Raw genomic sequence first — 12,483 nt, 5'->3', positions numbered from 1 at the left:
AACTACCATATGATCCAGCAATTCCACTTCTGTGAATATATCCAAAGGAAACAATTCCAAAGAAAATAAAACACTATATTGAAGGAATAGGATGTTCATAGCATCATTATATGCAATATCTAAGACATGGAAACAACCTAAGTGCCTGTGAGTCAGGATAAATGGATAAAGAAGTTATGATACATAGGAAAATTATTCAGCCATAAAAAGAAAGATGTTCTGCCATTTGCAACAACATGGATGGACCTTGAGGGGTTAAGCTGCATGAAATAAATCAGAGAAAGACAAATACTGTATGCTCTCACTTATATGTGGAACCTAGGAAAAAAACAATAAACCAAACCCAAACACCCAAGCTCATAGAAACAGAGATTAAGTTTGTGATTATTGGAGGTGGGGAGGTGGGAAGGGGTTAGGGAATTGGATGAAGGTGGTCAAAATGTACAAAATATACAAACTTCCAGTTATAAGTATTGCAGGTACATTGTACACTATGACCATAGTTAACACTGCTGTATGGTGTATGAAAATTGTTAAGAGTAAATATTAAGAGTCTTATCAGAAGGAAAAAATCCTTTTTCTATATCTATCTGAGATGATGGAAGTTAACTTATAATCAATTCACAATATGTGTAGGTTAAATCATTATGTTGTACACCTTAAACTAACACAATGCTATATGTCAGTTGTAACACAAACTGGGAAAGATCCCCCAAAACAAAGGAGAGATCACAAATCAATAACTTAACCCTCCACTTTAAGGAAATAGAAAAAGAAGAGCAAATAAAACCCAAAACAAGTAGAAGGAGGAAATATAAAGATTAGAGCAGAAGGAAATAAAACAGAGAATAGAAAACAGAGAATATCAATGAACCCCAAATTAGTCCCTTGAAAAAAGTCAACTAAATTGACAAACCATTAGCTGTCTGACCAGTAGAAAAAGAGAAAAGACTCAGTTACTGAAATCAGGAATTAAATGAGCATCACTAGCCATCTTGGAGAAATAAAAAGGATCATATTATGAATAATTTTATGTCAACAAATTATGATAACCTAGATGAAATGCACAAATTCCTATGAAGACATAGAGTACCAAACTACTCAAGAAGAAATAGAAACTTTGAAGTGACCCATTATTTAAAAAATTCCCACGAGGCAAAGCCCAGACACAGATGGCTCCACTGGCAAATTCCACCAAATGTATAAAGAAGCCTTAACAATCTCTTAAGAAAATGGAAAAGGAAGGACATTTCCCAACTCATTCTTTGAGGCCAGTATTGCTTTGTTTGTGTAACACTTGGTTACATCAGTTATAAATTGGACAAAATAGGTTTTTCTAAGTATACTGTTCTCACGCTAAAACAAATTTGTAGGTACCTGTCTGCTAATAGAGATGCACATTGACTCTCTGACTTTATGTCCTCTTGTTTAAAAATACTATCTGTACCTCAAAAATCAAGATCAGATTGATGTAATTTCTAAATTTGAAAATTTTCTAAATTTGAAAATTATGCTTTAGGGTTTTTTGCTCACTCCAAAACTGAACCATTCTGTGTGGGGAAGATGGTTGCTTGCAACTTCTCTGTTCATTTTGTCCTTTTATAGGAATTCAAAAAATATTTCTCTATTAATTTTATGACTATTCTAACTAAATTTCACTTTCTCTCTAAAAAATTATTATTCAAATATAGTTAGCACATAGTGTTATATTAGTTTCAGGTATACAATATATTGATTCAACAATTCTATACATTTCTCAGTACTAATCAAGATGAATGTCCTCTTACTCTCCTTCACCTGTTTCACCTATCTCTCTACCTGCTTTCCCTCTAGTAACTATCAGTTTCTTCTCTGTATTTAAGAGTCTGGTTTTTTTTTTTTTTTTGTCTTTTTCTAATTGTTCATTTGTTTTGTTTCTTAAATGCCACATTTGAGTGAAATCATGTGGTATTTCTTTATCTGAGTGACTTACGTCACTTAACATTATACCCTCTAGTTCCATCCATGTTATTGCAAATGGCAAGATTTTATTCCTTTTTTTATGGCTGAGTAATAATCCACTCTGTGTGTGTGTGTGTGTGTGTGTGTGTGTGTGTATACACACCACATTTTCTTTACCTATTCATCTATCAGTGGATCCTTGGATTGCTTCCATATCTTGACCATTGTAAATAATGAGCAGTAAATATAGGGGTGCACATATCTTTTCAAATTGGTGTTCCCATTTACTGGATCATATGGTAATTCTTTTTAAAATTTTTTTTGGGGAGCCTCCATACTGTTATCCACAGTGGCTACACCAATTTGTATTCCCACCAACAGTGCACAAGGGTTCTTTTTTCTCCACATCCTCACCAACACTCATTGTGTTTTGTGTTTTTGACTTTAGCCATTCTGACATGTATGGTGGTGATATCTCATTGTGGCTTTGATTTGCATTTCCCTGATGATTAAGCATCTTTACATATCTGTTAGCCAACTGTATGTCTTCTTTGGGAAAATGTTCATATCTTCTGCCCATTTTTTAATTGGATTATTTATTTTTTGGTGTTGAGTTGTAAATACAGTCTTTTTATATAGGACTCTAAGGCATTAGGTAACACCTGCTCCCTTTGTCTTTTATGTCAACTTCCCTGTTTTGTTGCTTGCTGATGTTCTGCAGACCCTGCTCTGATCTCAGTGATAATTACCAGTGGCCTGGGGCTCTTCTGTGTGAGGTTGACCAGTTGGTTCTTAGGCAGCCTCTGGCTCTTCATAGAGTGACTTTGCTTAGTTATTTATTACCTAGTAGCTTCCACACATGTATGTATGTATAATATTCACATACCTTAGGTAGCACTCCTTAACTATGTTCACACTCTTATTTGATCACTGTATTAACATAATGTCATTTTCTAACTCCCTTTCACAATGAGTGGTGTAATTCCAACTGGTCTGTTAATTCCAGGCTGCTATATTTTCAGTAGCTCTTTATCTTTGGCTGTACCTATTATTATAATAATGATTTCCTTTCTTCGTTGCTATTAGCACTATCATTTAGCTATTGCCGTCATTAACACATGTATCTTCAACATTATGGTGGTCCACATTAGATCCTATTATCTTTGTTTTAAAAGGAAAGTCCATACTAGAACAGTGAAGAGTGCCTCTGATGGTAAGGTTTACTCTCCATGCATTTCCTCTCCTAGTCTTACATGTTTTGAGATTCTGATTGGATATGAACAAAACAGTAGCTTCTGCCTCACATGTCAACTGGGACTTTGCAAACAGATGCAGCTTTTGACCTTACAGCTTTTCTTCAGATAATTAATTTTCAAAAATAGGGAATGTGTAATAGATAAATGGTCCTAACAGGAGATCAAAAAGTTTATTTTGCAGCTGGCTACTTGTTCTTGCAACAAGATAAAACAAAGCTTAAGGTAGGTTGCTCATTTAATGAGTCTCTCAGTATGAAGTAAAATCATTTAAACAATTTCCACTCCACCTCAGAAGAAAATATGTTGTGTAAACAGGTAAATTTTTGTACTTAGGGTATTCACCATGGCTCTATTCTATTAGTTTTAGTTCTAGTACTGTTGTGCATGTCTGCATTACATCCATAGTGTTGGGGGTGGTCATAGCAATGGTGGGATGGGGTGGGAGTGCTGGTTGTGGTAGCTCCTAAGATAGATGGGTTACTGAATATGTTAGAAGTAAACTTTTCTGTCTTTCCATCTGGGCTTGGACCTGTTTAATTTTCTCAGTATGGTGTGATACTCAGCACTAAGTACTGGGTTAGTGAGTAGGCAGCCCTTCTGCTTTCCTCCTCCTGCCTCTTGTTCCTCTCTTACTCTGACATGCTTTCCCTTTGGCTGTCCCCTCTTAGAGATTTGTATTCTTACTATCACCTTTTGCCTTCCAGCCCTCAGCTGTTCTCTCTGCCACATTTGTATTCTTGGAAAAGGCTCTTAATTCTGCAAGGAGGAAGCTGAGAGGGAATTGGCAGTAAATATACTGGGTTGGAAAAAAGAATTGAGGAGATACAGTCAGGCCCTTCCAAATGTTGGAGACAATTCACTTGTCATCTTTTAGGTACCATGAAGATGTTAAGTTGTAATGGAAACCATTAATGCCCAATCCAGTGGTGCTGCTTCAGAAAATGACACGTGCTGAGCAATAGATTATTTTGAAGATTTCGTTGTTTTCCAATTCTATCATTTTTTCTTTTTGCTTGGGAAAATGATGAAATTTTCAGGTTTTGAGGTAAATGATGGTTGTATATCACCAATTTTATATGACTCAACCTGATAATAGCAGGCATTCTAGGGCATCTATTGCAGTAGATCTGGGAGGAAAATTTGTATTTTTTCTGTCACCTAAAACTAATCTTGCTGGACAAGTTGGAGAGGAAAGTAATTTTTGCTGTTTTTTTTTGAAATACAGCTTTATTACAGATTTAATTAATGTTACTATTGTTAATATTGTGAGACTCGTGGGACACCTGGATGGCTCAGTCCATTGGGCTTCTGACTCTTGGTTGCGGCTTGGGTCTTGATCTCAGGGTCATGAGCTTGTGTCCTATACTGGGCTTTGTACTGGGCATGGAGCCACTTAAAAAAATACTGTGGGACTCATAGTTCCTCTAGTTCTTTATTTTTTTTTCTGAATAAGAAGAAAAGCATAACAAAGTATAAGTTTGGTGCCATTTAAGAAAATTAGGAATTACCAAACAGACATAATTATTTATGTATCAGAGGTATTCTTCCCCTGATAAGAGCCAAGTCTTAAGTTCTTAAGATATTTCATTTATATGGTGTATTTAAGAATCAGTTTTAAAATCATTAACTACTTGAGGGATTAAGAAATAAAGAAATTAGAAGTCATGTATTCACTGAGGATTAATCTGAAAATAAGATGAAGTATCTCTGAAATCCCAGACACAACCAATGGAAAAATGGCAAGTTCGTGAAACAGATCCACCTAAGAGTTTGATTGTGGTACAATTACTGCATAGATTCGAGCACTCCTGAACTAACTTCATTTTTCAGGGGGAAGCAGTATTACCATGAAGTAACTGGTTTCCTAAATATGGCTTCTTTCTTCTAACTTTTCCTCTGTCTTTTGCTTTCTAAGGTTTCTACACCTGGACCATCAACTAGGGCAAAGTTATCACCAATGGCAGTAAAACTCATTTTCTGGGGGTCAAGGTGAGTTTATGTGGCTCTTTATTATTATTTCATTTGAATTGGGTTCCTGTCATTCAAAGGAAATCACTCATGGTAAAGTTTTGGTAAATATAATCAATGAAAAAAGTCAATTAAAATGAATTCTGATATGGAAACTTACTTTAATTCTGCTTTTAAAAAAAATGTGAGGAATCTGGGTGTGAGCCAGGGTGGCTCATCAGTTAAGTGCCCAACTCTTAATTTTGACTCAGGTCATGATCTCCAGGTTGTGAGATCAAGCCCCATGTCAGGCTCGGGGCTCACTGTGGTGTCTATTTGAGATTCTCTCTCTTCTTCTCCCTCTGCCCCTCCCCCTGCTCACACACACACGCACACTCCCTCTCAATAAATAAATAAAATATTTTAAAAAATGTGAGTAATCTAATCAGATATTGATGAAATTCAAGTTCAGAGCAAAATATTTGTTAATGATGTTAAATTTGTGGAATGTGTCTATAATGGATATCTCTTTTCTAGTGGTAATTGATCTGGGACAGAAGGTTATCATTTTATTTTTAACATGTGTTTAGTAATATCAGTTGACAGAAATAGGACAAGAGGATGCAGTTAGTACTTAGGGGCTTGCTTTGAGGAGAGGATGTGCTTAATAGCTGAAGTTATTGAGAGAGAAAGCCCAGATTGGTGGGGTGGGGGTAGTTAATGCAGTACAAACAGAGTTTATGAAACCAAGAGCAGATGCTTTAGTGAACAGGCAAGACCACAGAAAGTTTCAAATGTTTGAGAGAAGCTTTTCCGAGGGCCGCTGCTGGCCCATATGGCATTTTGTGCAAATTAGACAAAGGCATCCCTTCCACAGACACTTTACTTCCATCTGATGGAAAATTATTGAACTATACTGATTTTTAGAACAAGACACTTTCTTGCCATATGTTGGAAAATTATAATGTAAATAATCAAATTACCCATCTTTAAACCATCAATGTTGCGACAAAAATACACAGTTTTTGAAAGTAGAGATGCTAATGATGCGATTTGTGCCCCCTTAAATGTGGTGGACTTGCATAGTGTACAGCTTGACCAACTGCCAGGCTGGCTTTGCTTCATTGGGATTAAATTCAGGATAGACTCTAGGGAAGGGAAGTCTGGTCATTGAGAAACAACAGCATGGGGTATGCCTTTCACCGGACACTTGGGTGACATGGAATAAATTTATCAGAGGGACAGTAGCTTCTGTAGGTTTGTAGGCCAGAAGGGATAGCCTGAGCTTTCTAGGGATAAAACTAGGAAAGGAAACCTAAACTTTCATGTTTTAAATCAAATTTATGACTGAGTTCCTGTGTATTAGTGTTATAGAGTGTCTACTTTCCGAGTCACAACATTACTCAAGTGGGCTTTGTTCTGTAGATTACCACTTCTGAGATGGTCTTGTTCTCAAAGATTATTTAAACTTGAGTGTTTTTTTTCCTCCAGTAAAGGGGAGTTGCTTTCACCATGGTGAGAGTGTTCAAAATGGATGGTTCTTCCCTACTTTACAGATTTTTAAATCTTCTGATGAGACAAAGATGTTAAGTTGATGTTAATGGGTAGATACCAATTGTTAAATATAGGGTAAGAAGGATGCAGCAGTATTTTAGGCTGAGGGATAGGGCTGCAGGTGGAGAAGGTGGCTGATAATTTATGTGTTATTGAGGAAGAGAAGAACAGATATGGGAAAAAACTTAATGCAGTGCAGATAGGTGATAATGTTTGTAGGAGTGGTCAGGATGGTGGTGGCAGCTGCGGGGGCTCTGGTGGAGAGATGTTGACTCCTATGAGGGAGGGAATGGAAGATGGAAAAGATGCGAGGCCATGGAAGCAAAATACACGACCCGAGAAAAAGCTTTTGCTTCTTTGGTGATGATGATGTTTATTTCCCATACCCCTGCTTATGGCTCCCATTTCTTTTATGTGTTTGTCTGTGTGTGTGTGTATGTGTATGTGTATGTGTGTGTGGTGAGGCTTAAATACTGTGACTACAGAAGTAGAAGAACACGTGATCCGTGATCCATTCAGAGAATGATTTAGGTAATTCAGGGGAAGAGGCCCTGGTATTATTTACATATGAAACCCTTCTTCCCCACCCCTGTCACATATAAATGATCTATGTTTTGAAGAAAGATATTATGTGGATTTCTTTTCTTAATGAGTGGAGGGAGCATAAGGAAAACAGGGAGTGGATAAAGGAGGCTTTTATCAATCAGTACCCACTCCCAATCCCAGGTAATTGCTTAGATATCTGTTTCACTTTGTGGACATTATGTTGGATTTTTTTTCTTTGCCTTTGGAATACCAAGGAAAGAGTGAGAGTAGGAAGATGTTTTGGGTCTAATATTTGGCACCTGTGATATTAAGCTAATACTTTTGTGTTCCATTTTCCTTACCTTTCAGTAGGGAGAATGGTATTTGCTGTTATAAAATGCTGAGGAAGTCTTTGTGAAAACTCTAGCTTAAGAAATGTTAAAATGACACAGAATAATGTATTTAACAACAGTGTAGCATTCTCATTGTCACTAATCTCCATAATTTTTGGATTAAAACATTTTATCACTACATGATCCAAATAATTGCCTTGATTATTTTAAACATAGAGATATTTATGTTGATTATGTAAAAATGTACACACTCTGCTGTAAGATTTAGACATAAAGAGTAGCTTTTCAAAAAGGAATATTAGCAGGTTATCATGTGATGAAGGTTGTTTTATTAGGTATACAGTGCCATGTACTTAATGCATGCTTAATGGAGTGGAATGACTTTACAGTGTTTAAATGCTAATATGTGACACATAGTGCTGTGTTGAGCCCACCACACTTATTTTTCTCATTTCTCCTTAACACCCCGTGAAGTAGGTAGAGGTAGGTGGTGCCATCACTCTCATTCTCTAAATGGGGCTTGCAGCCAGCCATGCCCTTCACCATGAGGTTTCCTGCCCTGATTGAGATTCAGTAGACTCCTAGAAGGGTTTTTCCTTTCTCAGATTCTGTGTATTTCAGACTAGCCTTCTCATCCCTCATAATATGAAGCCTGATAGCTTCAGACACAGAATTGCTATAAAATTGAGCAAACAATTCTATCATTAGAGGGCAACAGCTGAACAAGGCCAGAGGAATCCTAAAAATAAATTTGCACCACATAATGAGATATGAGGGGCTTGTTGGTTACAATTTGTTTCCCATAGACCTTAGAGATTTTTAAAGAATATGTTGAATCCCCCTTCAGCACTGCCAAAGAAGGTCCTGTGATTCTAAAATATTGAAATGTTAATAGGACTGAAATATCCTCAGGTTTTTGAGGATATGAAGAAACTCAGCAATGTATGTGTCTTATTTTCTGCTTTAGCATTATTTTGAGGAATAGATTAGAGGCCCCAGGGTCTTAGAGTCCATTATTTCAGGGAAGACGAGGTTAATACTTTTCCATATCCATCTTTTCCTTAGATAGAAAACACAGGAGAAGAGGAGACTGGAAGCATTTTAATATTTAAATCCATAGATCCAGAGCCCAGAATTTTAGGAAATTGGTTGTGGAGGTGAAGGGAGGCAGAGTCAGTAAATGTCACATAGTTGATCTTGTTAAGATTATAGAAACCACATAGGTTTCTTTGTTGTCTGTTTTTACATGTGCACAGCCTGCACAATTTTCTATGCACTGCTCACTCTACTGTTAGATACGTACTATTATCTGGCCTCTCTAGCTAGGATTTAAACCTGTGTTCTGTGTGAGGCGAGGCCAGATTTTATTAAAGTAGGTCATCAGGGCACACACACAGAGGCCTGGATCTCACTGGCACTGTGTCATCTTGGTTAATTAAATGAGTAAGCACGCCAGTAGGCAAACGAAATGGCTTCACTCCTGCTATTAGAGGCAGATAGCAGGGAGCCGTGTAATACTTGAACACGCGTCCAGTTAATGATGAATTACAATGGGAATCCTGGAAGAGTTCCTGTGATACTCACATTATGTCAGATGAGTTCATTGTATTTAAAATTATCACAGAAATTACAGAAGAATTAAAAATGGATAGGTTATTCAAATGTTTTATGAGTTACTTTTAGTACATTTTAGTAAATGTGGGTTCCTTCCACCCCTCTCCTCTGGGAAGCACTGCGAACCCAAGCTGACATCAGCCATTTGGCAGAGATTCCCTGGGGCAGCAGCTTGCTTGGGACGTTGTGTAGAGAGATCAGTTGGAGATCCATTTCTTGTTCTTTTGAAGGTTGTATTTGGTTCTGTCTAATGCTAGGAGAATGAATTAAATTATGAGTTAAAAAATGGCTTTTGCAGATTTGCCTTTGCCTGAAAAGGATTTTGTATTTAAATTTGCATCATGTTTTTATGGTTATTATTCATTGTACTTATCATCTTGATCTTTTAAAATGCCGTGTGTGTGTGTGTGTGTGTGTGTGTGTTATATTCAACTGCTAGCATGAGGATATTCCCCTTAAATGCCAAGATGGGCAGAATGGCCTTTTCAGAAGTGGTTGTTGAGCTGCATAGACTGGGATGCAACTTAGGCCTGTGGGTGTGTGTGGGGGAAGCAGGGGTCTGCAGCATTTTCTGATCTTGCTCCTGGAAGACCAGCTCATTACTGGAATATAAGCTCTATAAGGGCTGATGTTTGTTTATTCACTGCTATTTTCCTGGTACCTTGATCACTGAATGCCTGACACACGCTGGGCATTCAGTAAATGTTTGTATGATGAATAAGGCAGCCTGGAAGCTGGTTACTCTGGGCAGTGGAATCCTTTTTCTTCCATCTCAGTTGGAGGAAAACAGGAAGATGCACGTAGTCCTTCTCTTATTCTTTCCACAGCAGAGACATAGTGAGAGATTAAGGCAAGACTTAGGTTTCATTTAAGAAACTGGAGAGAAGCAATCCTTTATTCATGGGATAGCACTTAACTGGTGCAAGTACTGGCTTTGCAAGAGGGTCCCTGATAAATTGGATTCCTCTTTATGCTTTTATGTATATAGACAGTTGTTATATTTGTTGTGTGGAACCACACAGGTCATGGGCAAGCCATGACAATGGATGCTGTGAAGTTTGGTGATATTCTGGGTTATATCGTAGCAGTTTGGAGTATGTGACCTGACTTGCATTACAGTTTCTCCCTGTAAAATGGGGTAGCACCTGTCCTGTAGTTCTGGAAGGATCCAATGAGGAATAAGGGAGAGCACCCAATAATGTTACAGTGCTGGCACAAAGGAAATGTTGCATTCCCTTGCAAGTAAGACCATGTTTAAAAGTCTCCTTTGAGAAGCTGACATTTCTAGACTTGCTAAACTTTAAAAAAAAAAAAAACATACGTAGATTTTTCCCTGCTCCTTTCTCAAAATAGGGCATATTAAACAGTCCTGTACAGGAGTAGGGCTGCTCAAGTTATAGATTTGGCACCAAGGAGATTGTTTATGCATTTAATGACTATGCCAATCTGAACTAGTTTGTTAATGAACCAACATTCTTAAATGTGGAAGCCACAAGAGAGCAGACCATGGGGAAATCTAAACTAAGTTTTGAGGTCTACCAATCCAGGGCATCTTTCTCCTCAGAGTTTAATTTGTGGAATAGTGATTTTCTGTAATAACTAAAATGCATGAAAGAATTAGATTGGAAATGCTTGGCCAATTTTAAATTCTAAGATGTATTCAGTTCACTGGAGCATTTTAACATCAACCAAAATGTATGGATATACTTCTGAGCCCATCAAGTCAAAAGCTGTAGTGTCCTTTCAATATTCTGTTCTTTTTTTTCTCTTTAAGAGAAATTAAATTATCTGGGCAGGTTCATCCCCACAGATGATTATAAATGTGAAAATAATATGCCACTTACGGTGGATTTTTAATAGACTGCTTGTCAGAAGAACTCATGTTTTCTTCCGCTTCATGTAGAAGCAGTTCTTGTTATGCATTCAGAAAACAAAGCAGTCTTTCATTTATTAAGAAAATGCACACTTAACCAATGAATTTAGTAGGAGAAGGGTATTAGGTCTTCTCCTCTTTCTAAAAGGCAGACATAACAGAAATGATAGTCTGTGAAGCTTCTAGCTTTGCAGCACCTCAACTGTGCCTTGTGTGGGATGTGTCCTTCTATATCATGCTGTAGTTATTTACAAATATGTTATTTCCTTACTGGAACTATGCTCCTTCACTGGCATGATCCATATCTCATTCACTTCAGTCTTATTTGACAAAATGCCTTGCACGTAATGGGCTTTAGTAAATATTTGGTGAATGAAAACGTTGTCTGAGCAAAGCAGAGGGCTGGATTCATTGTTTGTGGTTCTCATCATTTAAGATGGGAATGGTGTGGGAGAGTTTATATCCTTAGATCCTGGGTGAGCTACTGCAGTGGACTGTATTTAGAATGGCAAGAGAAGTCTGCCAGGAACTCACCTAAGGTGACTTTCTTGGTAAAGTAGGAATATGTTGAAATAGACATGAATAGTTTGGATTTTCTGTAAATAGAGTCAATAGTTTTTGAATTTTTTGGTGGCACTTTCATTCTCCTTGTTGGATCTAGTACAAAGGAGAAGGTGGGGATGAGGGTGGAATCTACAGTTTTGCCTCTCAGAGGGAAGAGACGGGGAATATGGGAGCCCTGAGAGGGAAGAAGGACAGTGACTGGTCTGAAAGAGAAGGGAAAAGGACCCACTGCCAGGAAGGAGTCAGGAGAGTAACTCCGTAAGATATAGGCCTAGGTTAGATTCTAGAAGACATTAAAGGTAACTTTAGAGATTTTTAAGATGACTTTTGATTCTGTCACCATCTTCCTTATTATTTGCACTGTGTCTTCTGTCTTGTTATTGTTCTGGCAAATGGTTGGGAATTGGTAAGGAGTTGGTAGGATGGTTTTGCTGGGAAGCCTAGTTTCTTTCCCTACATGGCCTAATTTGTCCATTTGCGCTGTCTGAGGAAACCAGGCAGCTGCTCTGAAGATCGATGCCACTTAGAAGTTACACTTTCTAATGCCAGCGGGGTCCCATATCGTTCCAGCATCTGGGTGTCCACTATCTGCAAAGCTCAGCCTTGGGAGGAGAGCAGGAGTGAGAAGTAAAGCTAGGCTTTTTCCCATGGCAGACACTGGCATTTACTTCCCTGGGCTGCTTTCTGCCTTGGCAGGGCTCAGCCCTCATATATTTGACCACTCTGTATATAAGCCTACAGGGTAATGCTCTGAATCCTTAGCAGAAATGCAGGACTCTTTGCAACCTCCATGTTTTATCTGCAGTTTCTGCTACCTACTCTTTTTTGTAGTTCAGGTGTATAAGTATTCATCAAA

The 12,483-nt window shown here is 37.8% G+C and overlaps 1 protein-coding gene across 7 annotated transcripts in view; it reads left to right on the top strand.

Annotated features, from left to right (window-relative positions):
- Nucleotides 1–12,483, top strand: part of MTUS2 (microtubule associated scaffold protein 2) — a 593,760-nt gene that overhangs the window by 12,571 nt on the left and 568,706 nt on the right. For all 7 annotated transcript variants that reach the window (XM_077868253.1, XM_077868251.1, XM_077868248.1 and 4 more), the window contains exon 2: nt 5,113–5,186. The gene's annotated coding sequence lies outside the window, so the exon portion shown is untranslated. The remainder of the gene's footprint in view (nt 1–5,112; nt 5,187–12,483) is intronic.

This window comes from Canis aureus, chromosome 24 (genome assembly GCF_053574225.1).
Source record: "Canis aureus isolate CA01 chromosome 24, VMU_Caureus_v.1.0, whole genome shotgun sequence".
Taxonomy (NCBI): Eukaryota; Metazoa; Chordata; class Mammalia; order Carnivora; family Canidae; genus Canis; species Canis aureus.
Note: the sequence above shows the minus strand (reverse complement) of the source record. Positions and strands in the feature narration are given on the sequence as shown.